This window comes from Buceros rhinoceros, unplaced genomic scaffold (genome assembly GCF_000710305.1).
Source record: "Buceros rhinoceros silvestris isolate BGI_N320 unplaced genomic scaffold, ASM71030v1 scaffold40434, whole genome shotgun sequence".
In the NCBI taxonomy this organism is placed as follows: Eukaryota; Metazoa; Chordata; class Aves; order Bucerotiformes; family Bucerotidae; genus Buceros; species Buceros rhinoceros.
In genome coordinates, this window is record NW_010410673.1 from 2,929 (window position 1) to 3,307 (window position 379).

The window sequence follows — 379 nt, forward strand, 5'->3', positions numbered from 1 at the left end:
GATAGCCAGGCTGCTCTTCATCGCTTTTTGGGGACTTTTTGGAATGAGACAGAACCCGTCTCTCTGCCCAAGGTGTATGAGCTCTCTTGAGCAATGCCACGGTGCCTGTTTGGGGCGGGGGTTGAGGGCAGAGCTGCAGGATGGGAGCTGCCAGGAGGCTTCGGGGCAGGGAAAGGAATGGGGGTGTGAGGTGTGGAGAGGGCTTTGCTCAAGGGGTCAAGCTGAGGTTGGAGGAAGAGAAACCTGCAGGCAAAGAGGAACCACAAGCAGGAGGATGATGTGGGAGGGCGTGCGGTGGCCCTGTGGACGCCCCAAAGAATTGCTGGAGCAGGAGCTGAGGAAGATGGCTGGTGTGGGTGGTGGGACAGGCTGGAGGAGC

At 59.4% G+C, this 379-nt stretch overlaps 1 protein-coding gene across 1 annotated transcript in view; it reads left to right on the plus strand.

Moving 5' to 3' along the window:
• Positions 1 to 379, plus strand: part of GM2A (GM2 ganglioside activator) — a 2,001-nt gene that overhangs the window by 832 nt on the left and 790 nt on the right. The window lies entirely within an intron of this gene.